We start from the raw sequence: 27,378 nt of genomic DNA, 5'->3' as shown, positions 1-27,378 counted from the left end.
CAGCTGTGGGTAAAAAGATGTTGATGGAAAAAGAATACCGACAGCCACTTGAATCATCCACCTCCCCACATGAGGCGCCCCGATGTTCCGATTCATACCTCGCAGAGAGTCAGAAGAGATTGTACATTTTAAGAGATGAACAAACTAACATGGCTGTTTGGGGTAGAGCAACAGAGACAGACATGCCAGTGGTCAAGGCGGCTGGCGAAGAACTAGACACCACAGCTTCCCCCCGTTTCCCTTCCTTTACCCCAGCACACATGAACATTCTCCTCTGCTACCAGAGAACATATAAACAGTGTTATCCTTTCTGCTGATTACCCCTTAAAAAGCCGCAGCACCAAACTGAACCTTTCTTCTGATAATTTACGTCTTAATGGATTTACAAGGTAGCTCTGGGTCTGAGGCAGGGAGATTTTGATATCGGAGCATTGGAAGTCCTCAGCCAAGTGAGAAAAGCTTGACTTATAGGCACACTAAATCAACTCTTCCCAGCAATTAGATCAAAGATGGTAAAAAACAATCCCGCGCCCACAAACAGACACAGTCCCAACCCTCAACACAGTCCAAGACACATCCTTGGCAAAACAGCATGTGCTAAGTCATATCCTCTTCCCACACACAAACACGCACACACGGATTAGCATATTGTGGTATTTCTAAAATATTACCATAGTGCTTTCTATTGCATTAACAAAAGTTTCTGTAAAGTTTGGACTGTGAACACTTTAAAAATAAATTTAATTAGACAGGTAGGGCTGTTGAACCTCGGTATTGTTGCTGTTCTCCATGAGTTTGCAGACACCAGAGCTCTGCTGTTTCTCTCAGTTAAATACCCCCGTGGAAAACTCTCACAGGGTCAGCTAAATGCTTTAAAAGCCAGTGTGTTATGATTTTACCACACTGATGTCACCGTTTTAATAGCATAGGTTTTCCTGGACCCACTTTGGTTTACTTCTCGAATAGCGTTGTCAAATTCAAAACGGGGACAGTTCGTGTTTACTGCTTTTTAGCCGTCTGCAGAATTGGTGAGGCATTTATTGAGATTAAGTTAGTCAAACTGTGGCCAGGACTTTTGATTGTGGGCATTAAAACAAGAGCAGAGAAAGCGTGGATGTATGAGTGGTTTAAAATTAATTGCATTTGTCAACTATCAACCCCAACAGGACTCATGCACAAATCTAAGCTCCAGCCTTTTTATGTGTGAAAATAAATCATTATAAGAGCAGCCTTAAACCATGAGCTATATGGAACTATAAAGACAAACTAGATAATTTGTCTATGGTTTGTCTGTCTGCACAGTTTGTTTTGACTAAGAAGTCCTCAATCTCTGTCTCCGTCCATCTTTCTCTTCTTTGGGCTCTTTTTCTTCAGCTCTGACTCATTCTCCGGTACTGGTCCCAAGTCTGGCGTCAGACGAAACATTAAGTCAAAATGTTTTAATTAAAAAGAGAATTGGGGGCTAGTAAATGCTGCCTATTTGTCTCCATGGCCTCAATTCTGCTCAACTTTTAGAGAAATAAGGGTGTGATAGTGCCGCCGTGAAGAAATTGTTTCTGTATGACTTTCCTGTTTAAACATCCGACAATATATTTTAATAAGTTGAAAAGAGAAGAAATCTACATTTACATCTGTGACTCGAACATGATGAACTTTGTTTAATTAGACTTGTTCGTGTTTTTTTGACAATCACATGAAAGAATAGCAAACTGCCTCATATATTGGTAAAAGAAACATGAGTGCTTTGTTTCCTCGTGTAAAACACACCGGCAGGGCTGGGACAAACTATGTGCATCTTTGTAGATTTCTTCAATTTTTTTCTTTTGTTTCAGACTCAATATATGATGTCAAATAAATGTTCATTTCAGAAAATACAAAATTCAGGAAACCCTTTAAAAAAATTGAAATAAATTACAAGATTCAGTTGTCAAATGGTGTTTTCATTCATAGAGTGGAAGAAGCTATTCACACCAAATAAGTTATTTATGTGAAAAAGTAGTTGCCCGCTAAACCTAATAAATGGTTGTGTAACCCTTGGCTGTAACAACTCCCATCAAGCAGCTGCAATAACTCCTTTTTTTTTTTTTGGTTTTTTTTTTGAAGGGTTTTTAAACATGAACTTATGTGACCCCAAAGCATCTCAATCAGATTTGAGTACAGACTTTGACTTGGCCACTCCAAAAGAATTAATTTAATTCATTTTTTGAGTAGTGGCGTGCTTTAGATCATTGATCGTTGGGCTTAATGTCACAACTGACGTCTAAACATTTTCTGTCAGGATTTTCTTGAGACCAAAACTCATTATTCCATTTTGTGATTTTGTAACGCCATCTGAGTCTGAGTCTGTTTGATTGTTGCCGTCAAATTGTGTTTCTTTCTGAAAGTCTAAATCAATTTTAGTGACGTTTCTCTAGGTTTATTGGCAAATATATTGTGTTAACTTCTGTGAATACCTTTAATTAAAACTTTAATTAAATTGGAATCAAAATAAAAAGTGAAAAATAAATTTTCTGTAACAGAGCTGCAGCCTTTTCACGCATCTTTTATTGTTTAACTTTTGCTTTTTTTGTTGCTGCCTCTCTGATAATCACGACCACCAGAGTTGTTTCACAATCCGTCACATCAAACTACCTTTTCATTATCAGACTTTCTAATTGGCGACATTTTTCAAGCTGACAGTTACCAAGATGTGAGCAGGGAAGGGGAAGACAGTGAAGACTGTCCTAGCTTAGCTTTGTGCTTTCATGGCTCACTGGGCCTCCTATTATTTCCCTGATGGCCTTTTAAAAGAAGCTCATCCATCACTCACTGACAGCATCTGTCTCTTTCTAACCTCTCTGGCCTGATATGAAATAATATTTTTAAAAAGTCAGGCCTGTCACTGTAATGGACAGCTCCTCCCAGGGGGCGGTAGGAAATCAGAGCTTTGAAGCGTGTCACTCAAGCTTTTCAACAGAATATGTTTGTGTGTGTGAAGTGGAATCAGAACTCCATATAAATGCATGACGAGAACAGACACAAGGAAGAAAAAGACAGAAATGTCTTTAAGTGTGACCACATCACACGGACTTACGTTTTGGTGTGCAGGAGTTCTCTCTGTGGAATCAGTGCCAAGGAGCGCTGAAAGACCTGGAAAGGAGAGATCCGATAATGAGGAAATGCAGTTGGGAAAGTCCTGAGTAACATGTGGTGCCTACTGTAGGGCCCACACAGACCCAACTTTTAGTGTATCTAATATCCTCACACCGTATTGCAGCCTGCTTTCTGCCTAATGAAAAAAATATGATGCTTTGCAGCATCCAGCATTCTGTCTATTATTAATCTCTGGCAAAATATCCAACAATTATATTCAAATGATGCATGAAGTTCTTACGTGTCTTTTGTTCGACTGAAGTCGTTTTGTTTTTTTCCTTTTAAAAAACATTTATTTGCCTTAACATTATGAACACATGTCCAAGTTCTCTTCTGCGTTCTTTCAAAAGTCACTCCATGCATCAGGTTCAGTCAGCCCTATCACCATTTATGAGCTTGTTTGTCTGTCTGTGCATATACATTAGAATGGTCTGTTCAAGCTTCTTCTGTGCCCTTTTTATGGGACCCTGTTTAAACCAGACAGGCATGTTTCCGTCTGTACAAAGCTGGCACGCTCCAGGAGATAATGAGACACTGTAGTTTGGTTTGGATTGATTAAGGATTATTCTGCAACACAAACAAACTACTGTTCTGCCTGTCCACACGTGAAGAGAATTAGGCTCTAATGAGCTGGGCAAGGCTGAGTCGAAGGATACAATGAAATGAGGAGGGAACAGGTCCAAAAAGCAGGAGAAAAGCTCTTGCAATAGATGTTCAGTCCTAATGTGTGCATAAACACTGAATTGGATGGATTCATATCCATACACAGCTGCTTTTTGCCTGTTTTTGTTTCTCCCCACTGACAAAGGCCATGTCCAAACTACTATAAGCAATTTTAAAACAATTCCAGATCCATGTATGTGATGTGTGTTATAAGTTACAATGTTTTGCCACATTCCCTAGTCTAACCATACACTTGTGTTGTGAATTACATGATAGAACACAAAGTAGTGCATAACTGTGAAGTGGGACAAAAATAACAATTTGCTTAAGTTGTTTTGAAACATAAATCTGTGCATTTGTGTAGAATTCCCCTGAGTCAAACCTTGGTGAACCAGCTTTTGTTGCAGTTTCATCTGCAAGTCTTTTTGGAAATGTCAATATCCCTACCCCTACAGCTTACACGCTGCGTAGTGAAGGGAATATGACCTTTTGCAGCATCCAGCAGTCTAAATATTATTAATCTCTAGTAAAATAATCCAGCAATGACATTCAAATTATGCATGACGTTCTTATGCCTTTTTGTATGTATGAAATTGCTGATTCCTTTAAAAAAACTTCTTTGTCAAGTCATTAGGGCTCTAACGATTCCTTGAATCATTTGAGGACCTCGATTATTCAAATTCCTCAAGGCAAATTATCTGCCTTGAAGCTTTGTTATGTTATGTTTTACTATTTAATACACCCTTTTCCGGCAGGGTGATTATTTGTGTTGCGCAATGTTCTCGCCTCCGCCTATGAAGTGCTATCAGTATAAGCATAGTGAATTTTCAAGTTCAGTTAACGGATGGTAATATCCAGATTTTTATCATTTTTGAGTGACCTACAGGCATCCTTGTACAGAATACAACAGCCTTTCTCCTCCCAGAGCTGCTGCCTAGTGGCTGGATTGGAGCGAACGGCAGCAAGGTGCATGGTAGATGTAGTTATAGACAAGTGGAGCAGAGAATAACACAGTGGGCTGCTGTGCTCTAGCTGATGCTTAGCAAAAGTGTAGATTTACCGACGAATCGGAAAATAAATTTACTAACCTACAGAAAAGTAATTGTTAGGGATGTACACATATGCGATATTAAAACTGCAGTAATGGCAATATTTACCAATATTTTATGACACTTTTTATTCAATTACTCAATCAGAATAATCGCAAGAGTACCCGATTACTAAAATAATCGCTTAGATATCATGAACACGTTCAAGTTCTGCTCTAAATTGTTTCAAAAGTCAGTCTATGCACTCGACTGAATCAGCTCCATCTCTATTTTTTAAATACAAATCTGTATAAATGTGTGATGTGTATTTGCGCAAAATGTAAATGCTGCTGCAATTACCTCTTAAAGTCTTTTTTGACGTCTTTCTTTTCACATCTGCAAATTTTCACATGATATCTCATGCACTGTTAATTTCAATGCAGAGCATCTTTGAACATAATTAGGATTTTTTTTGTGTGCATTGAAAAGCAACTAAAAAATAAGAACCGAGAAAATTATAGAGCGAGGTTCTGGCATCAATGTCAGTCTAATATTATATACTAAATAAAACAGATAGGTAACTAATTTCACAATTTAGTACACATAAGAACAAAGTGTACCAAAAAGGGTCAAGTTCAAATTGAGTGTTAATAAAAAGAAGCACTGCAGTGATGCAATGGCAGTGTTTTTACAGCTTCCCAGTGCTCCCACAGAGGCTGTGTAAAAACACAAATCACGGCAAGAAGGTACCACCCAGAGAAAATAAATAAACCAAGCTGTGACCAGGCATTAATTGAGAGCAGAGAGAGAGACTTAAATGTTCGCTAGTCATGGATGCTGAATTGGAAGGATTGAAACGGTGCACATCCAGCCATGACTGCCTAATCCATAAAATATGTGTAATTACAGTATGCTGTCATCTTAACCCTCTAAAACAATGTGGTAAATATCACAAAAGTTGTCTCTTTTTTTAAATGTTGTGAATGTGCATGCGTTTTTGTCAAGTTTTTGTACTTATTTTTGTTCCAGCTCTCTAATGGAGATCGATGCAGGCATTAATGATCCTGTAACCAGGGAGTGACATGCATGAGAGCTTGCAGCCAACAGCAGTTATACTATCTTTCATTATTGGTTGCTTTCTGGCTTGAAACAAAACTGTTCAGTTAGCTACATCAAAGTGACATTGAAAAAACAAGAGGTGGCAATTGCAGCTTGGTTTTCAATCAGCACAAATCAATACATGACCTCACAAAGATTCTGTTATGCTGACATTACGCTGGCGATAAAATGAGAAAAAGAGAGAAACAGCTCTGTAGTTAAGTATGTAAGCAAATAAGTAAGCTTTTAGTTTTACCCTCATTTCTCATTTAATTAAAGAAAACATTTTGTCATCCTGCACTTAACAGAATTTAAGTACTTTAACAAACTGTGGAGATTTTTCATTTGTGTGAAACAAGGTGTGCAACAAAATATCATCTGTGCAGCAGTGACAGGATATTTCCCCAAGAGGAATAACATTAAATAAAAAAAAAACAGCAGAGTCCCAAAAACAGAACCTGGAGGTTACACCAAAATGGAGTAGATAAGGGGAGCAGGTTAAAAAAAAAAAGTGTCAGCTAGGTATGGATCCCGTCTTTAAGCCTTTTGCCAGAAAATTCTGGTTGCTCTTTGTGCTTGAAGGGTGTCAGTTGGGGGAGGTAAATGTTTTGATTGATCTGATTGGCCAGACTTTCTGCTCAAATTTGGAGACAGACAGTGCAGGACTTGGCCCAATAAGTAGATGAACAAGAAGAAGAGCAGGAGGAAGAAGAAGAAGGAGAAGAAGAAAAAGGCCAGGGAAAGGAAATGGAAAATCGGCAAATTGTCCTTTTCCTTGGCTTCTTTTTCTTCTTCATCCTCCTCCATCTCCTCCTCCTCATCTTGTTAAACTAGGGAAGAACTAGGACATACAAGACACTGGCTCTTGAGGATTGACTTTGGACATCACTGACTTAATAAAAATATAGTCCAGAAAGACACATAGGTTCACACTTAAAATAGCAACACCAGAATCTGTTACTGTAAGTAAAAGAAACCTACCATCTGTATTGCAAATAGTAAAAACAACAAATGGTTAGTTTTATTTCCCTGAGATTAACTGGTGGTAATAATATTTTCAATTTAAATAGATTTACTTGGCATGCAAAAAACAAAGTGCTTCAGAATTCTATATCACTTTGAACCTTCTGCAAGTAATTAGAGAAACATTTCCATTTCCTCCCTATAAATGTGTGAAGGCTTTTGTGCACACACACATGCACGCACACAAGAATAGGAGAATAAATCCTTACACTAGCCTTCAACTTTTAAGTATCAGAATAAATCTACTGTAAATGTCAATGTCACATTAAAATCAACAAACCTGCACAGCTTCACTTTTCTAAAGGCATGCGAAAAAATCTCAGTGCAAACACACGCATACACACACAGCTATTTAAAATGGCTCTCAAGGTCTCTAATATAAAACAGCAGAAAATGCCCATGTAAAATACTTAGTAAAAAGCAAGTTAAACTACTAACAAATAAAATCTTGTGAAAAGTTTTTTGACATTAGACTTGCAGGTCTGTTGAATTTGGGATTTTCCTGAGAGTGCCTTATAGAACATTTTTTGCAGTAAAAGCTCAGATGAGACCAATAATGTGAGTAAGTGCTGCATTCCAATTAACTTAGAAAACAGGGGGGTTGTATGTTGGCTCACTGAAATGGTTTACTGCATGGAGAAGAGCCATTGTTATTAAGCTGGGTGATAGAAAAGTTGGAAGCTCGACTGTTGTGACATATTTTCACTTAGGAGCAATTTAAGACTAATGAATCCCAGAAAACATACTTTGCATTTACATCGAAATAACGAGAATACTGCAGAAGATCTGGTGGATTGATAGAACGACCCTTTTATTAGTAAATAAAATGCACCACTGTACAAATAAAATTTAAGGGGTATATAAAATGTTAAGGGGTGTTTTACATGTCCAAACAAATTCCACAGAAATTCTTTCTTCAAAGACAGCTAAAAACCAGAAAACGTTACAGCAACAAATCAACCATTGTGTGTTTTTTTTTTGTTTTGTTTTTGTTTTTTTTTTGGTGCCAAATTATATCTGTGAAACAACCGATATAAAAAACTTTGCCTGGATTTAATGCTACGAAAACAGACAAAAAAACAAAAAAACGGTTTCAACCGTCTGCCAGTGAAGATTAGGTAAACTTGCATGTAGGTAAATTTATCTTCATGATTCAATCTACTTTGTGTGGTAGTACTTGTGGCAGCAAAACATACCCACAGTACCATGCTTAACATTTAATTCAATGTTCTTAAGGCCGAGGACCTAAGCGGGACTCCTGACGATTTGTTTGCTTCCAGTATGAAGAAACAGCTGAATATTTGTCTCATCGGACCATTAAGCCTTTCTCGAGAAGGAAGTTTACTAGTCTATGTGGGTTGCTGCAACTTTCAGTCCTGGTTGTTGGGAGCTTCTGTATTGCCCGGCACTCCAATCATACGCCAGTTTTACAGATACATTTCTGTGTGACAAATCCAATTGGTTAAAACTCTGACACACTTGGGTTTTCAAACAGGACATTGTCCAAAAAATAAGTGATTGTGCCAGAAGCAAATTTAAATGAGTTCAGCCATTTCTGACAAGGAGAGTGATCAAATGTCCAGCCAGAATATTTTGCCCAAATTTTATAGGAGGTGGGTGCATGCATATGAGCATGCATGTACAATTTTGAACCTGTGTGAATTAGAGAGAAGCTGCAGTAAAGTTGTATGCTAGTTATTCTCATTGCAACAAGAAGAGTTCAGAAGCATCATTATAAACCACATTTATAATGATCAGTCGATGTAAGCTTCTGATCTTCAGAGTATTCCTCACAGAGCCTGAAAAAGAATACCATAAATATTCAAAATCTGCACTACGCTACTGCTTGGATTATGCAAACTTGCTACACATATAAACACAAAGTAAAACCATGCCTGAGTACGGAGTCAACGGTCTTGACTGGTGGCAGCTTTTAGAGGCAGCTGGAAGAACAGAGCCATCTCAGGTAAGAGGACAGCGAGGTCATTATGAGCCCCCCTGGAAAAATAACCCAGCCTTAATGCAACATGGCAAAGTCTGGGCAGGACTGGCCAGAACTTGTGAAATGCGCTTTAGATGGCAGAGCCCGCAACGTCAAGCATCTCGACGGGTATACAGGAAATCCAGATAAATACACAAATAAATAGGACTGTTGCAGTTGGCAGCCTTCACTTGTTTGAGAATACCACTGTATATTTGAACTGCTACTTGAAGCTCCCTGCACTGCTGAGCTCTGAGTGTATGTGGCTCTTTCATAGGACAGAGCGAGGCTGAATGTGGGGTTTTGGTGATCAAGAAGGGATTTAAAATGTGCGACACATTAGGTGCTGAATGTTTAGCCTATGAAAATATAGGTTTTGTATGTTCTCAACATGATTATACATCATTAATGGTAATGTGGGGTAGCACTAAAACAGCCTTCTATTAACACATGGTTTTTCTTCAAAATGAATTAACAACATGCATACATAAACCACAAAAAAAAGGAAGTAAAAGCGGACTTCTTATAGCATATGCCTTTGCATCCAAATTCTAAGTATATAGTTAGGTGTTTGTTTTATGAAGTGCTTTCTAACATTTTTGCATCACAAAAGTTTCAAACAATTTGAAAATTGTACTTCTCCAAAACAATGTATGTTTAACCCTCTTTTGTGTACTCATTTACATGTTTGAAAGTCTAAACATCAATGTATTTTAGAGTCTCTCTCTCAGTCGCTTTGGTGATTTTCTCAAGTTATTTTTGGATATTTGCGAAACACTAAGTGCATTTCTCAAAACAATTTGTACAAAAAGCAAAACACAAAGGATCATCTATAAAAGCCAGTTGTCTTTCACAAAGTCTTTAAATAATCTCCCAAAAGTAAATATCTGTGCCAGTGAATATGTCAGTGCCATCAGTACGAAGAGGCCATTGTGTGTGGATAAGACAGTCAAATTGTTTAGTCGTTTTGTACCATATACACTGTCGCAATAACAGAATACAGTAAAAGTGGCTGACAAACATTTTTTTTTTCTCATTAAGTCCTTGGAACACACTCTTCTGCAAAATACAGATTAATAAACATGTCCGATTTCTGCTAAAATGAGAGAAATATACTGCTATTTCCATGACAACACAAGTTAGTTCCAAAGCAAATGGGAAATCCCCAGATTTTCAGACTTCCAAACACAAAACACTCTCAACCTGGAGGTGACATCATTTCCAACCGTTGTTGGTCGTAACTTCCAAGACTAATGAAACGTACCATGAATTCTTCTGCAGGACACTGTGCACTCTGCTGTTTGATTTGAAGCCAGTGACAGAGGAAGTTTGAATTATACAAAAAAAAAATAATAAAGAAAGAAAGAATGACATCACAGAAAGCTATAAGTGTACCACTGGCAGACTGCTGAAATATTCCCAATCCTTTGAACACAAAATATGATCCTTTTCTATTGCTTTTGTCATTGTAAACTAATCAGCACCTTTTGCCTATTGCCATCCTGTGCCGTTTGAGCTCTTTTAGATATCTCTGATTGTGCAGGCTGCCAGTTCCCCTCTGTTGTGTTGTTCTACTCTTCAGCTCTGAAGGACAGAAGGGGGCACAGAGGGGGCGCATTGGGGGAAACGGGAGGAATTCTCTTGTGAACAACAGCTGAGATCTGGGACATGTTTTAAATTTGGACTCTATGCGCTGGTTTTTATGACCCTTCTGTAATATGTTTTATGTGTCTCCCAAACATTGGAAGGGGGGCTTGCCTCCCCTCCTCCTTCTCCATGCATCTCGTACATCACACAGAGTAGCTAGATGTCAACGCGCCCTAGGTCCTCTGCACTCTCTCCTGCACACAGTTATAGGCATGTGGCTCAAAATGGCAATGAGAGACGAGCCACAGGCACAAAGGAAAGAGTTGAAGATTAGGGAGGGGAGGAAATGCATTTTTGAATAAAATGACGCAAGTGTGTTAAAAATTGACAATGATCTTAAGTTTTGACTGTTACTCGCAGTGGTACGAGTGAAAACGTCAATAAAGCTTAGTTCAGGCTGAAACCATGGTTTCTTGGCAAAACTACAGCTCCTCCTTTTCTTTTGTTGACATGGGTCCTGATGGCAACCAAAATTGCTACACTTTCCTCCAACAATGCTGAGCAGTGCAAGATTAGGCTGACAACACTTCAGTTTTGATACTGATCCTGACTGAGTCAGACCCAAAATTTGAAATACAGACAGAGGAAGAAGCTGTAATAAACTAGTTTCTGCGACATTCCTTCAGGCTGAGCCAGAGAGCAAAACCTTTACAGATAACAGGAAGGCTATACAGCAAAGTCACTTTATTTTTTTTGTCAACCTTTGCTTGTTTTGAAACAGTGTGTCCCACTTTAGTAATAGTAACCACTCTCATTGCTAGAGTAATATGATGAACTTAGATTATCAACTCTGTAATAATGTCTTAGTTTGAAATGTTGGTAAAGTTAAACTTGTTAAAGTAAAACAGATTAAAAGTTGATACGATTCAAATCGAGTAATAGGGTTGGGAAGTTATGCAGTAATGATAAAACAGTTATTCATTTTTAAAACAATAATAATTTGATGTCACTACTTATTAAAAAAAAACATCAGATATATATGTTTCTAATGGAGTAAAAAGGGTTGGTTTGAGTTTCCTGTCATAACTGTAACTTTGTGGACATTTTCATAATGAAAACAACAAGTCAATCAGAAATTGTGGTCTGCTGTCAGAATACATTCAGCTTTGAACTTAAAATGAACCATATTTGGATTCACTAGCAGTGGTCATTTCATCTACTGGTTCAGGATAGATTAGCTGGACTATTGATGATTTTTGTTGCAGTGGGATTAGCTCTGGGAACAAATTTTCAGAGACGATGAAAATGTCATCAGGGGAATAAAAAAGTAATCAGATATTATAATGCTTTCTCCTTTCAAGATGCCTTAACCACTGGAAATATCTGCTGTAAAACGTTTGCATAATGTGTGCCAGTTTAAGTCTTGGATATGTTAGCTGTTTTGTGGTCAGCAACTGACGGGATAAACCCGGCTCCCAGACCCAGTTTGGCCTCAACGATTCTGCTGCTGGAGGAAATTTGTGTTCTGGGACAGCTCCATGGAAGAGAAGGGCTTGGAGATTCTGAGCTTTTTAACTGAAACTGAACAAAAACAATAAAACCCAGAAGGTCTGTCTTAAGGCAATATTTGCATCGACACTTTGGGGAACACACAGTTGGATTATTGTCATATTCATCCTCATGTACAGAGTAGATTGAACATTACGTTGGGGTCTGGGTTTCATGAACAAAGGGCTTAACTGTGCCACAGCTCATTACTGATATTACTAAACTTTATGTCATGATTTAGGTTTACTGAAAGAGTGTACTTATGCAAAACTTTGCCTGCTGACATTCCTGCTGTGCAGCAATGCAACTGTCATCATAGTGGTATCTCCGGTTTAAGAAGGGGATAACAGATAACTTCAAGAAAAGAAAGTAAACTCACTTGTACCCTGACGAAATAAAGTCTCGTTGATTTTGGAGCTCGTGGAAAATAGTGTTAAAAGTAGTGTTACTTGGGCTTTTTAGTTTCAGCAACAGCAACAATATCATATTAGAAATCCTTAAAATGTTCTAAAATACAGTTTGTGTAAAAAATATTTTATTTCAGATGTAGAAAACACCATCAGGGGCCTTTTGCCTTTTTATACTTTTTGCAGCTTTGCTTTTTTTTTTCTTTGGACAAAAGCGCTTTGGGTAAGAAAATGAGCCACATGTCCTGGGGTGTATTATGATGACAATTCATACTTGACTGTGAAATGTCTAATACCAACTTTTAAAACCAATAATTTGAAGAAATTCTGTGCAATGTCCTCACAGTGCACTGAAAGGAAATGTGGTTATGTGCCTCACATTAATGATATCTGTCAGCAGGAGGATTGGCTGAGTTATTTCGGTTTGATCAGGAGTCATAATATATTTCCTTAAGAGTAAGCTGACCCAAACAGGGATCAGATTTACAATCAATGGAAAAAGGACGTAGTATGAAACTTTCAGATAGTAGTGTACAATTAAATAAAATTGTGTGTGGTATCGGAGCCTTTTATGTTTTTCTCCATTATTAATCAAAACTCTTGTCTGCCAAGACAAATGAACTGATATGCAACAGTTTTATGGATATAATACTTTATTAAGAAGTATGAAGTGACAGTAGTATAGGACGAACTGAAGGGACAAAATTCAAAAAGGAGTAAGCCAAGCCCCATCGGAGACTCGACAGATGAGTCAATGGGCAAGAGTCAACTGGGACTGAGACAATCGTTTCCTGCACATTTATGAAGGAGATACTGGAAATCGGAGGATCAGGGCATGTGCTACACTTATTCAGTAGTTCATAGAAAAAAAAGAATCATTATTTTAATCAGCTCTCAGAGGAGAGCTGGTTTTCTTTGTTCAAATAAGCCAGTTAACTCGATCGCTTTGACACAGTCCGCAATGATCTAATGCTTCTGCCACTGGCAGAACATTACAGCTCATATATTTTTGAGCATAACAAATATGATGTGAGTAAAATAAGACTAAGCATTCCTGATAATTATGAACACATGTTGGGAGGAGGTCAGTGTCTTCCAGTGGCGGGAACTCAAGATTAGGTAGAAACAACAGGATCGAAACAGGACAGGGCATCGTTTGTCACTTTGCGATATTTTATTTACCCACCGTGTGCTCACATTAAACCTATGTCATCTATAGATATCATGCTTGGGGTTGAAAGTTGTTTGTCTTTTTCTATAAATGAGAGCATTAACAGGATATATAAAAATGAAGACCAGAAAGGAAGTAGAATGGGTTGTGGATGCTGGCCGCCTTGAGTAAGCTGTGGTTAAGACATGCACTGGCAGCACAGGACTTGGCTGCTCCATCACAATAACAGTTTGCTGTCCTTAAGCAAGTAGTGCGGCAATGGCATCAGTGTGAACTACTTTAAAGACACACATGTGCAGATCATAATGCCTCACTATCCAGGGCACTGTCATGGAGGTATTACAGGCTGCCAAGGACATGTGAGAACCAACACCAAACCAGAATAAATAAACCGCACCGTAAGATTTTCCATCACCACAGGAACTGGGAGAAAAAGGGGGAGGAAAAAAGAAAAATGGGGTGAGTGAAAAGAGACACTACAAGGGTTTAAAGGGGAGCAAAAGCCACAGCACGCGGCTCAAAGTGTGCCTTGCATGCAACTGCTTCCCACCCACAGTGCGAGTCCCCAACACGCTGCAGTGGCTCAGCCTGGCTGAAGATAGACGACGCTGGCACAAATAACAAATAAAAATTAAAAGATATTTTAAGAAAGGAAACGATCCATACTGCAGCAGACACCAGCAATGCCAATTTAGTTTACGAGTTCTGCTGTGGAAAAGTAGGGATACAGAAAAACAAAAAGAAAAAAAAAAAACAACAGAATTTAAAGCAGAAAAAAAAAGTTGCATCTATGGTCCAAATGCCTAAAGCTGCATGAAGGATATGACGAAAATTTTAGGTGTAAAAAGAAGGTGATATGCTCAGTTTTTGTCTGCCACTCTCAAAAGTGATGTAGCACATCTCCAGACATATTTCTGAACATCTTTCACACAAAGTACCAAATACTTGAGAGCACAGTACTAAACAAGCTGTGCAGGTGATGTTTTAATGGTTGATTAGTTTGGAAAATTCTTATATAAGAAAAGCAATTAATTTAAAACCTTTTTCTCTTTTGAGCTGCTTTTTTCGTGAAGCTTCTTTCCCAGTGTCTCATGTTCCTTCAACATGAACCACAATTTGGGCCTTTTCTATCCTCACTCACCTGTACCATTTTCTGGCCAGATGAAACAGTGTTCCACTTATACCGTTTTTGCTGAAGCATTGTAGTGGTTTTTACACAATCAATCCAGAGAAGAACAACAAAACTGAAAAGAAGGAAAATCAATGCAGTTTTTTCTGTCCTTGTGGTACGTAAGAGATCAATTATCCAAATGGGAAAGACACACTAATTCTCAAAATGAATTATCTTCTTTTTTTTTTCTTTTCTTTTGCTTGAGAACTGTTTGTCATTTTCTTTATTTGTTGTTTGTTACCACCCGAAATATTATTGTTGCTGTCAATTCACACAGTCAGTGCAGTCACTAATGTCTGGGCTGGGGATCTTCAAGAGTCAGAGCAGATCCTGGTTGGAAAGAACAGATGTCAAAATTCACATCATACCAGTTTTGCAGTCGGGCAGAAAGTAGAGAAGACTGGGAGGTATGAATAAGACCTGAATCAGACCAAACGTGGTCGTCTACAAAGTAATTATTGTGCCATGCAATTATGCTAAGCCAATTCAGTTTCAAAGGTGTCTGTTTGTCTGTCACAGCCCCAAATTAATGACATTCTGTTTCTTTTTCTATGATTTTTCCACTCATCTCAACATTGTCTCCATCACACCTAATTTAAACAGAGACATGTGTGACTGCAATAACTGTCCTCCTGGAAACATGACAATGTTTTATGTACTTTACAATGTGTTGTGTGGCCAAAAGAGGAACAAGATGCAGATAGCTGTTCAAAGAGGAGGACTTGATGATGGAAAACTTACAGGTAGGGCGGGAGGAAAACAGGACTTGGAGCAAAGAAGTAAGGCAAACACAAAGGGATAAACTAAACTGACAGGATCTAAACAACAATAACGAACAACGAGATTCACTGAATCTGGAAAATCCTAAACAGCTCAGAAATTATCAAACACAAACACGAATGAAACCAAAAACCCAAACATCCATGGATCATGACCGATTTTGCCTTGGGGTGTTTATATGATCAACTCATTCTAGTCTTTTGAGGAGTTATTTTAGACCTGTATGAAAACATGAGGGAGGATTTACCAAATGAAGATCAAGCAGTTGCCACCAAAGCTGAAGGACGGTCAGACTACTACAGTAATGAAAATGAACAGTTGCAGTCTTTTGACAAATAAGACTGGGAAAAATTTTTGATAACATACATATATCAAAATAGGGAACACACAATAATCCAGACAAGATTTGCCAACTACTGGGGTTTATCATCGTCAAGATTGCAAAATCGGTCTTATTTTGACCTCTACCTTGATCCTAGTTTGTCATGGGAGGCCTTCTCATGATGGCCAATTAGCATAGAAAGGAAGGCTCACTGCATTTCACCAGCTTTCAAAAAATCTTATTTACACATCACAACATGGACAGCATAGAAACTGGACTTGAGGAAAAATCTTAAGAAATTATGTCAACGAGTTTAAGTGTTAAAGAGAAAAGGCATCTGTTCAGAAACAGCTGCATCTCACCAGAATAGCATTATTCAGCAGTCAAACAAGGATCTGGTTTGACTCTTGATTTTGTTGCGTTTCTTCTGGTGGTTTTGTGTTTTGTAGGGTTTTCAAGGTTGATTTTTATAGTACGGCGCTTTGTGATTTTATGTCTCTGAAAAGCGCTTTATAAATAAACTTTACTTACTTATTACAAACAAAGGAGCAAACTCAAATGCGAAAAACTAGATGGAAAAAAGGAATTTGGTATTTTACACACTGGTTTTAAAAAGCAGGGCATAATGAAGGACTTAGATTACGGATTGTGGACAGTTAAGAAAGAGGCCCGTGCTTGACCTCGGCAAAGGAAATTATTCCGGCAATTATGCAGGACGTTTTCCCCTGGAGCTCCGAGCACTCTGCGGCCAGCATTTACAACCTTAGGAAACTTTGTGTTGTTTTACTGTGGTGACCTCACCTCAGTTAGCGTGCACTATGGCTCTGCCGGGAAGAGGGATTGCTACTTGTCACAAAGCCATGACGTCAGGGGAACGATGGTTTAAAGATCGTTAAAGCCTCCATACAGTAGCCAGCGTGGTTTGTAATATGAGCGGCTGTGGGAGCCAAACTGTTAGATTTCAGATGAGACCTCCAGCAGTATTTAGAGAGAACAGTTAATATATGTTCAGAAGTAACGCAGACAAAACAAACCATATTGATTCAAGAATGTACAAACTGCTTCGTTCAGTTTAAAAGGAAAAACTCGTTTACATGTATCACACTAAGAGTGGTGTTTTTCCAAGTGTTTATTTCTGTTAACGTTGATGATTGTGGCTTACAGATGATGTAAACCCAAAATTGAGTCTGAGAAAATAACATTTCATAAGACAGAGTGGTGTTATGGTACGTTCTTATTACAGGATAAATTGTTGTGTGAAGACTTGACAGTCGTCCAGCAGGCCGCCACTGACACTCTCTGCAAGGGGGGTAAGACACAAAAGGTCATTGCTAAAACATCTGGCTGTTTGCAGATAGCTGTCTCCAAACATGCTAAAGTACACGAGAGGACAAGTGAAAAGAATTACGGAAACAGATGCACGAGGAACAGGGATACGCTGAGCTTGTGAGAGATTTTGTGACTGCAGCTGAAGTCAGTGCCACCACATACAGACACATCCAGGACACATCCATTGATCAAATAGTCACTTCTGAAACAGAGATAAAGGGAAAATGGACTTTGTTTTCTTTTTTTTCTTTTTTTTTGCGCTTAGACGTTCAAATTCCATTTTTCAGATAAAAGAATTAGCGTTTTTGTTAGAAACATCCCATAATCTGGACAGCAAACTCATTTGGCCTAAACAATACAGAGAACCAATACTTTGTCAAGTGGACGATGCAAGACGCCAGACCCGATAATCCAGAACAGCTGAAGCCGCTATCAAAGTTATAACATGTCAGTAGAGTCACAGGCTGATTATCTAGCTACGTTCGACAAAGCACTGATGAATATATTAATTCCACAATCAGATATTGAGTGCACATTTCCATACTTTTCAATAAGCCAGTGTTTCTAAATAAAATAAAGACAAGACAAGGTCGGTCAAGTTCCTTAAACCCACCATCATGTCATTTAATTTCCTAATGCATTCATCCTTGAGTCTCCCTCTAAACTTTCCACGTGTCTTAAATGCTCTCACCGGGAACACAAGGGAAGAGGATTTAACAGCTATTTATCAAATTAAGACATTCTTGTGTCAAAGTAATCATTTTAAACAGACGTCAGTTTATATGTCACACAGATGTGTCACATAATTATTTGCTGCAGCATACATCTGTAGTTCATCTTTATCAGATGATCATTCAATGTGTTTGTGATATTTAACCCCTTCATGTGATTTTGATGTGCACTAGATAGCACATGCATTTCAGAGCATGAACAAAAAAAAAGGTTAGAGGAAAAAGGTACACTCAGAAGGAAATGTGATAAATAAGATAAGCCTCCAAAACGTTTGACAGGTCACTCCTCGCAATTACTTTAAGCTTTAGCCGCTGCAATGAATGAAGGATTTTAGAAGACATCAATGATATAACAAATCTAGCCAAGAGAGTCCATTAAAACAATAATTTTTGTCAAGATTACTTCACAATGTGCTTCTCAGGTGCTTCCTTTTATTTGAATTTGTTGCACCTTTGTGTTCAATTCTTATTCATGTAACTGAGTCAGTTTCCTTCCCGTTTTGTCTTTTGAACCACTCTGCAGGCTGCTGCAGAGTGGTTCACTGATAATCGGCCCCGAAATCTGCCGCAGATTCCTCATCTTCTCTGCTGCTCTGGGCACCGTGAGCTGCTGCTGGCTGCACCATTAAATGATTCCTGCTTTGTCTCACAGATGTTTAGATAGTTTGTGGCTGGGTTGTTACATTAAACCACAGCAATCTGGCGGTCTGTTACGACCTCTCGGTACTCCGTGTTCAAGCGAGGCACTTTATCAGTGACATTTGTTCAGGAGGGTTTTGTTGAATGATTTTCTTCAACTATTTCCCTCATTACAGATAAAAGTAAAACAATGTGTCCTTTGATGTATTTAACTTCGAGTAATGTCTGTGTTTCATATCTCTTTAACTTCTGTTGTTTTCAGAATAAGTTTTTTGTTTTTTTTTATAGAAATGCCAGCTTCAAATATTGCTGATTCTAACATTGCATAACCAGTTAAAGTATCGGCCAAATTATGTCATTTAGATCAGGATGTTTGCTAAATAGCAAACTTTGATGTGTTTGTGTTGCAGATTTTACAACAAGTAAGATCTACTCTCTCAATAGCTGTGCCAGGCCACAATGCATCTCTCTGCAAAATGCAGTTTTCCTGCATATAGATTAGATTTTTTTGCATGTGCCTAGAAGTGAAATATGGTGCAAATTATGTTTCTTTGTAAATTAAACACAACTATATTAGCTGGCTGATATAGTATTCTGAAAGACCACTGTTTGCGATACAAGCGTTGTATTAAAAACTGAGGGCAAGATAAATATTATTGTTCAATTACTATTCTAAATGTATCTAATGAAAATAATAGGATGTGATCACAATCAACGCAGAACAATTTTATTCCCTTGTGTCCTTTGCAAAAACATGACAGGAAAGGCGATTACTTCTATATGTGGGATTATCTTTTTTATTTATCAACTCTGAGATGACGGGATAAAATCAAAATGACACGCAAGCTGACCACTAACACTTTGAAGGGACTTAAATTGTGAACCTGATTTCACTATAAAGTTGATAAACACCCCATTATTTGTGCCAAATTATAGCACAAAGAAAACACAAGAACGTTAAATTAGTTAGCGAACCACAGAACACAAAATTTGGAACGCAGTATGAGAGAAGTTGAGGTAATGAGTATTTGTCAAATTGAGACATTCTGGCTTCAAAGGCCTTATTTCAGAAGGAACCTCTCTCAAGCACATAAACTCTAAAACACAAATAGCATAGAAATAAAGCCAAGAAGAAAATAAAAGAGGCAAGAAATAGTTCTTGGCAAGAGTTAAACTACGAATCACAATGATGTAAATTTGGCATCACAACCAATCAAGCACTTTAGTGTCAGAACTAGGGGGGGGGACACTGAAGATATTTTACTTATATCTACATGTTGAAATAAACTGCTGGCTCTTAGAAGCGAAGTCAGAATTTAAAACCAGATTGTCCTGCCAGATCCAAAGTATTTTAATAACTATAGCTACATAGCCAAGTTTAGCTGAGCAACTCATGTGTCCAATGCTTTTTTTCTCCACAATTTTGCCTGTTTTATAGAAAAAAAAATTACAAAGCAGTAAAGTTAGTGCATGGCATGAAAAAAAAAAACACAACAATTTTATGGCTTGTAAAATCAATACGAATGTCGAAACTTGCATATTCCACCTCAGTCAAAATGACTGACTGTTAAGTTCGAGACCTCTTCCTTCATTCACTTCAAGTGTTTCAGAAATTTCACTCATCAGATCTTTTTGTAATACAACAGTATCACATTGAATTTTTACAGCCAGCAAAGCATGATTAATAATCCTGGACCGTTCCAGTGAAACCACATGGGCTTCCAGGACAGGATCCAACAGTTAAATTATTAACATCAGTCTTTCTGCACCAACAGTTGAGGAAGAGTTGGAGAAAGACACTGGGCAGCATATCTGTCAATTTTAGCTGATGGACTGAAAAAACTGACATGTGACGACAGAATCTAGACAAAAAAGTTAAATAAGACGAAATCCACCTCTCTGTTTTTGAGAGTCAGCATGGAAAGAAGATTAAACACCGCAAAAGAAAACAGTAATGAGTGCAACTAGACAGAAGACAATAGAGGTTTCCATCCAGCAGAGAAGAAGACAAACTTTTAACCTTGCCTTACAAATGCTTTTCATATTTGCATCCCTGTCTCCCTTTAGCACACGAAGCCTGATCCTCATGATAACTGCACATGGAATTAAATAAAAGTTAATCTGCAAACATCTGTACAACATACATCTTTGGTTTTTGAACAGGATAACAGGCCAGTAATTAAATGTGTTCCATCAGTTCACAATTACAAATTCCCTGTGATCGATTATCAGGACAGAGAGGATTTAGATCTTACAACAAACAAAAGGTTAAGTTTTCCTCAGTTAATTTCAAACATTTCCTCATTTAGCAAGCACACCTGGCAAAGATTGTTTTTATTATTATTTTTTTTTATTCCCTGAATGGTTGATAGTAAGTTTGGAAGTCCCTATTTTCTTTTCATAGAAATAATCAAATCCAAATGGACATGAATTTATACCGAAGAATCAATCAAATCTTTCATTGTGTCACTGTGAAACCTGACGTTAGTAATTATGTTAAATTTAGGCAACATACTTCATTGTAGAAAACAGCATAATTGCAAGTGGAAGAAAGAAAAACACCATTAAGCAGGGGCACCGCCAGGAATGTTGGGCCCCATGACAAAACATTTTATTGGGCTGTTATTACTATTTCTTTGATGTGTCTGACTCATCAAAAGCATCACAATTTTAAAGGCTTGCAACTTCTTTGATCCAATACTGATTCTAGCACAATATTTACTGCTAGTGAATTTTACATGCAATAGTCTGCATACTGCATGCAAATAAGGTTGCTTTTATTGTTATTATTATTATTATTATTATTAGTTTTAGCTTATTGAAATGTCTCTCCTCACCAGCAACAGTCACAGAAAATGTGCAAAGATCTGTAGCAATCCAGATTTCTCAAAAAATGCTCTCTTGTTGCATTTTGTCCAAGCTGCAGAAGATAACTAATGAAAAAATATGTCTTTTTCCACATTTGTTAAAGCTGCCAGCATGTCATGACAGTTTGTTACGAGACAGATAATCTGTGAAAAGATCAACCTCCTCCACCTCCTCCCTGAACTCCTACTGCTGTCTAAAGTAATGCACCGTTCTGACCAAAAACAACCAATCAGAACCAGGAGTATGCTTTTAGTGTTGTCAGTCAACATCATTCACTCACTAATAAGTGTGCTCATGGAAGATTTTTATGAGTAATAAATGAACTGTTTTTGTTGTGTAACTGTAAAAAAAGAGTAGAGACAGGAAAAATCCCTATAGTCTCCCTGCAATGACGTAGACAAGCTTTTTATTGAACACAGTGTTGCTCACCTTTTTCACTGGGACAGAAGGGAGAGGTTATTCTGGTAACCGGGTTCAGCTGCTGATGGTCTGTTGTTCAGTGTAGTAAAAAGGTACAGAAACAAGTTAAACGTATGAATATGCTCTTAAATTATTTTCTTAATTCATTAAATGCTAGTTACATGGAGGCAAACAGTCTGTAGCTAAGCTAACTACGCTAAATGGTTGATAATCTCGCACAGTCTACCCACCTCTGTAGGAGATAAACTGGATTATAAATCGACACTCTTGTCTTTTTTCTCTCTCTCTCTTTGAAAACCTGACTATTATTTTTCTTGGCAGCATAGTAACTACTACAGTCCTTGTCTTGTTCTGACTGCTGCTAAACACCATCACTGTCAAGATAAACAGGAACAAACCATTTCATGCAGGGGGGGCGCAGGGGGGGTGTTCAGTGCAAATATGGATGTCTGTTTTTTTGGTCTGGGAGGGGTAATATTTATTTTTTATTTACTGTTAAACGCAATTTTGAAACCACAATATGATTAATTTTGTAATTGACATGGCCCCCTAATTTTTTTTTTTTATTTCTATAAGAAAAAACAAAACAAAACATTTTTGTGGGAGGGCCCCCTGTTGGTCAGAGGCCCTTGAAATTGTCCTAACTTTTCCCTCCTATATGGCGCCCCTGACATTAAGAACCTGTTATTTGATGTAATTATTTGAGTTTGTTTGTGATAAAGTCACTAAGTCAATGATCTGTAACTATTGTGTAGAGTGACTGTTCTGGCAAGCTTAGTTATATATACTCTTAACCACAATGTCTGTCATTAAATTAGGAAAATCTCAGTAGAAAGAGGTTTAGAGAAACATCAAATTTGACATCGCTGAAAAATATGTCTGACCTAGAGACAGAGGTTGAAACAGCTACAAGAAGACTGTAGGATAGCTGTAAGTTAATGGAAATGCAAGATTTGATAAGTGATAAAAGTATATGGCTGCCTTTAAATCTGCTTGAACTGATTTATTGTGACTGGTAAAATCTGTTAAAAATAAATAATGACAGCAGTGGTTGAATGATACTACTTGCACTTTCAGCCAGGCTTGTCTTTGCACTGACAGACAGAAAGACCACCTCCAAGTTTCACGAGAGGGCTGCAAAAACAACAACAAAAAACTATCACTTGTACTTTATGAATTACAAAATTTGAGCTTGCATTTTACCCTTCATCTATCTGACATTCAGCTTCTTCTATTTCTCCACACTTACACTGATGCTATCAAGCATCTGTATCAGTTCAGTATTTTTAGCCATCTTGCTGCTGCATGCACAGAGTCCCATCCTCGGTTGATTTATTTTCCTCTGATTTCCGCATATGCCGCAGCTGCCTTTCATCACACCAAAGAGATTAGCATCTAAACAAAACAATAGTCCCTGTTGTTTTTCACTGTCCTTTTTAATTCGCATGTCTTTTGATTATTTTCAACTGAACAAAATCCTGACTGAAACAATATGTCAAAGGAGTCCTGTTTGGTTTTAGATGGCACCAGAGCAGCAAACAGCTCATTCGACCATATTTAAACATGTCTCTTAACTGTTTATTATGCTATAGTGGTTGTGTTGAAGTTCAATACTTCTTTCAGCACAAGAGCTCTCGTATCAATCACATCTTGACTTGTGCACACACTTTAGCCCATGCGTACAGTTTTTAGAAGGATATACTGTATGCCTAATTGAAATATGTTGTCTCTATTGAGATTCAACTTAAAGCCTTTGTGAAATATACTATTATAAACAGAATTACACTCAGGTGAACCAAAACAGTTTATTCTATGTCCATAACTAAACTATTTGGAAAAGCACACTGTAAAGTATTCCACCTCTCCACCGTGTTCACCTGAAATTTCCCCATTTTTTCTAATTTTTTAAGTGCTGGGCTGTCAGAAAACAAACAAAAAAAACACATTCAATCAAGGATCCTCAATGATCCATCTATCCATCACCACACATTGTACATTTCTGTGTTGATCTTGAACATTTGCCAGTGTGTTGCTTGATATAAAATGCAGCCATGAACCTTGTAGCAGTCGTAAAGTAGCGCAAACACGTCACATCTGGTCAAAGCCATTCTGCACCAACTTGCAGCTCATGTTAGGATCCAGTTTACAGTTCCATCACTTGTTTTTAAGAGCTTTAACAGCATGGTGCCACCTTACTTGTCCGAACTTTTACAGCCTCACACATCAGCCAGAGTCCTGCAGTCTATGCATGAAGTACTCTTGGATATTTCCTCTGGTTGGCTCAAAACCGAGGTGAACGAGCCTTTCCATGATCCCATTCTAGGACAACTTACCATTTTACGAAATAGCTGCTCAGACTGTTGGTTGATGAGGATTTCTTGGTTTTTGTGACAGAAGTGTGTTTACTGTCATTCAACTTGATATCTTACAACAGTAAAATACAAGAGAATTTACTCTATTTTAACTTAACAGAAGCTCAGTACTAATAACTGAAATTACACAAAGCAAGGATTTAATTTGATAAAACAGTACACAGTACCTAGTAATTGTAGAATGGAAAGCAACAGATGCATTGTTGTTTTTTTTTTATAAAAATCAGAAAAGTTTGAGTTTTAGCTCAAAGTCTTTAGATGTGTGTTTTTACCAGACTAAAACTTTGGCCCACATTTTCTGTTTTAGCAAAATAATTTAAGCAAAGACAGACTGGATGGAAACCATCTGTGTTTTTTTAAGATTATCAGTTGGATTTTGATTTGGGATTCATTCTGGCTTCATGCGTTGTGTCTCTGCGCGCAGCTTTTCTTTTGGAACTGCGCTGCATGCAGCCCTGTGTCCATATGCCTGTCATAATATTCCTGTTATATCTGAAGAGCAGAATCCCCAAAGATGATGCCACCACCACGTTTTAGGTTCAGTATAATGTTCAGTGTCGATTTAGTTCTTGAAAGGAGTCCAAAACATTTAATTTTACTCTCATCTCACCAGAGTTACCACTTATCATAAAGAAAAATGCGCCTGCTTTTGTGTGTGAGCAATGCAACCATCTTTCAAAACGCACATTCATCCACCACTTCGTTGTGTTGCAATAGGGAAAAGTTGATCAGGTATTCCGGGATTTATTCAATGAACTACTTAACCAGACTTTTCCCAAAAAGCACAGCGGTTATGTCATAAATTCTTTTGGACCTTATCATATTTAAAGAGTTCAGTGTTCCAAAACCAAAACCTTATTTTACCCATGTGAACTACCTCTCCATACTTTCCTACACGATCATAGATTTACGAATATGAATGAAGCTTGTCAAAGAAATTACATATCACTCAATTTTCCACATTAATTTCTGCAGTTTAAGCATGTCATTAGATCTGCCTAATTCAACATTAGTCTCCATTACTTAACCATGGCTTAATCATTCCACTATCTCTGCAAATCAGGCTTACTGTTTTCCTCTCTCTGTAGCGCACACAGAACAGACACACACAGTTTACAAAAGCATGTTCTGAGCTCTGGCTTTTACTTTAAAAGGCTGATCCCAAGACACTTGGAGCATGTGGAATTTTGCCATGCCTGTAATGTATAGCTTACAGTGTTTGACTTACAAAGATAGCTACATTTAGGACATATTTCAATTGATGATTTATAGATTTACACTTCCTGCTAAAACGTATCCAGCACAGGCCAAGAAATAAAACCTGAACATAAATCAGTTTACTGGAACTTTATGTAAGTCAATATGCCAGGTTAGGGAATTGGGACTGTGCATACTCAAACAAAACAGACAGAAAACACTTTAAATATACTGCTACTGTGATTGAGGATATATGTGCTGAGAAAAAGACGTCTTGCCAGATATATTGTGACTTTTACTGCTATTGGCTTGTGTTCTACTTAATGCCCTTTAGTTTTACACACACAATATATCACTCCACAGATTCCAAACGTATTGCACTACTAATCTTGTGGTCCTGCGAGGCAAAGGGTCAGAAAGGAAGCCCTTTTAGCCATGGTTGGATGGGTCACCAGTCAGAGTTAAAAACTATGCTGGACTTGAACGACAGACCATGTCCTGACAATCCAGATGGATCCAGATAAAACATGTCATGCATGCGGACGATATGAAAACAATACCTAAATCCTGCTGTACACTTTGCCAGGTTTGAGTATTTATTACAAGAGAAAACTAGGAAAAAACAAGAAAAGTAGTATTTTATTGTAGCACAGTCAAGTCAACTATGTTACCTTCAGTTGTTACGCTGTATCAAACATAACAAAAAAATGTGACTTAATAATTTAGTGCCTTCAAATTGGCCTCTGACTTTGCTACTTTTTCCCAGCACATCCAGCACATCATCACAACAATGCAGTTCCATTATGCCGTATACAATCATTCTTAGCAGAGGTGTACCATATTGTCTCGTTTTTAACAGTAATACTGGTAGATTTTTTGATACCGGTGAAAAAAATTTATATTGCAATATGAAATTATGCCATTTAACCGAGTCTGACCTGTGCAGCACAAGGGACTTGGAGGTCTACACTTCTTACTAGGTGGCAGAAATGCTTCTAGTTGTTTCCCAACTGCCTTAAAAACGAAGAAGAAGCTGATCAGCTAGTCCACAGTCATACCTGCTATTACCTGCTTAATCTGAGCTCTTTCATACTCGGTTCTCTTCTCTGCACGGACAGAATAAACCAACAGGAGGAACATTTTCTGTCCACTTTGTCAGCACACGGTTGACTGGAATTGCAAGGACACAACATCTACTCATAGAGAAGAAGCTAACTAGCTGCAGCCAGTCGTGTCTGCCAAATATTGAACATTTAAATAAATCAGTAGATGTGGAAGTTGAAGGTGCTTACTGATCTGTGTCCCGAATCAGATATTCTTTTGGGAGAAAAATGAAAGAAACTTTGCTCATTGTTTGCAAAGCAATCCAAACGGCCCCGTCGAGTGGGCAGGTGCATTTGCAGTTGAGGGAACATGAAAGCTAAAAACCAAAATACAGACAGTCATTGGAGATGTCCCTGACAGATGGGAGAAATAAAAAAAAGTTCCTTATCAATGGGAAGTGTGCACAAGCTTTTACAAGATTCTCAGTTTTGCACGTAATGTTTGCGTTCTTCAAAAGACATGAATGCGAAACATTAACATTTTGCAAGACCCGTGTTTTGTTGAACACATGTAAGGATCCATAGGAAATCTATGGGAGACGGCAACTAATGTCCAAAAGAAGCTTGTGTTTTCAAACTGGGCAAACTGAAGCTGATGCTCATTCAGCATCAACAATTAATTAAGAACATAAAGCTGAACTTAGTCTAAAATAAACTGTTGCTGGGTGGTAGATACTGTACTTTTCTGCATAAAACTTTATCATGTTAGAGAAAAAGGGGGCTGTAAATGTCAATATGCAACAAGACCTGATGGCATTTTAATAACTTTATTTTTCACAGACTATAAACATTTACAAAACCAATTTCT

At 37.8% G+C, this 27,378-nt stretch overlaps 1 long non-coding RNA gene across 1 annotated transcript in view; it reads right to left on the bottom strand.

Moving 5' to 3' along the window:
* Positions 1–1,289: 1,289 nt before the first annotated feature.
* Positions 1,290–27,378, bottom strand: part of LOC107835553 (uncharacterized) — a 79,414-nt gene continuing 53,325 nt past the window's right edge. Inside the window, exons 3-4 of the long non-coding RNA XR_001661345.1 lie at positions 3,074–3,129; positions 1,290–1,406 (exon numbers count right to left, since the gene is read on the bottom strand). This is a non-coding gene — a long non-coding RNA (uncharacterized LOC107835553). The remainder of the gene's footprint in view (positions 1,407–3,073; positions 3,130–27,378) is intronic.

The sequence above is a fragment of the Poecilia formosa genome, unplaced genomic scaffold (genome assembly GCF_000485575.1).
Source record: "Poecilia formosa unplaced genomic scaffold, Poecilia_formosa-5.1.2 Scaffold13, whole genome shotgun sequence".
Taxonomy (NCBI): domain Eukaryota; kingdom Metazoa; phylum Chordata; class Actinopteri; order Cyprinodontiformes; family Poeciliidae; genus Poecilia; species Poecilia formosa.
Note: the sequence above shows the minus strand (reverse complement) of the source record. Positions and strands in the feature narration are given on the sequence as shown.